This window comes from Anneissia japonica, unplaced genomic scaffold (assembly GCF_011630105.1).
Source record: "Anneissia japonica isolate Jap-2015-1 unplaced genomic scaffold, ASM1163010v1 scaffold287894_len555002_cov174, whole genome shotgun sequence".
Lineage (NCBI taxonomy): Eukaryota > Metazoa > Echinodermata > Crinoidea > Comatulida > Comatulidae > Anneissia > Anneissia japonica.
The window spans coordinates 269,348-269,888 of NW_022753119.1; the positions used below are offsets into that span (position 1 = coordinate 269,348).

Consider the following 541-nt stretch of genomic DNA (forward strand, 5'->3'; position numbering starts at 1 on the left):
CCCCCCCCCCCGGATTTCCCTAAGTGATTGGTTGGGGGGGGGGGGGTGATAACGTAATAATTTTTTTTTTACGGGACCTAATCTATATATTTTTTTTCATATAAAAATAACTGTATGTAGATCACTTACCAAAATGACAATCTTTATAATAATTGGCAAAGTGGTATTTTTGCCAGAAGGATCAGCTCATAAAATGTTCTAGAAAAAAAGACAGTTACATTTAATTTTATAATAAAAGCATAGAAACAAGAAGCAACAGAATAATATAGAACATTGAAATCATTCTAAGAATTTAGGCAATCCTAACAATGCCCAATCAAATCACTAGATACCAGTCATGTGATCGTAACTAACAGCTAACACATCATTTACCAATAATTTTATTGAACTTATCAATCTTCTAACATCACTAAAATCAATTAAATATTTGTTATAAAAACTAATTCCTATGTATCTACTAAACATAAAATATCAATTCAAGTAACATATTTAACGATATTTGTCGTTTTAGAGGCTGAAATTCTATCACGGTCTAGGCCTA

At 30.5% G+C, this 541-nt stretch overlaps 1 protein-coding gene and 1 long non-coding RNA gene across 6 annotated transcripts in view; one reads left to right on the forward strand and one right to left on the reverse strand.

Moving 5' to 3' along the window:
• The window catches only part of LOC117122688, a 28,622-nt gene that overhangs the window by 2,354 nt on the left and 25,727 nt on the right, over positions 1-541 (forward strand). The window lies entirely within an intron of this gene.
• Positions 1-541, reverse strand: part of LOC117122689 — a 3,278-nt gene that overhangs the window by 653 nt on the left and 2,084 nt on the right. The window contains exon 2 of the long non-coding RNA XR_004447736.1: positions 130-198. This is a non-coding gene — a long non-coding RNA (uncharacterized LOC117122689). The remainder of the gene's footprint in view (positions 1-129; positions 199-541) is intronic.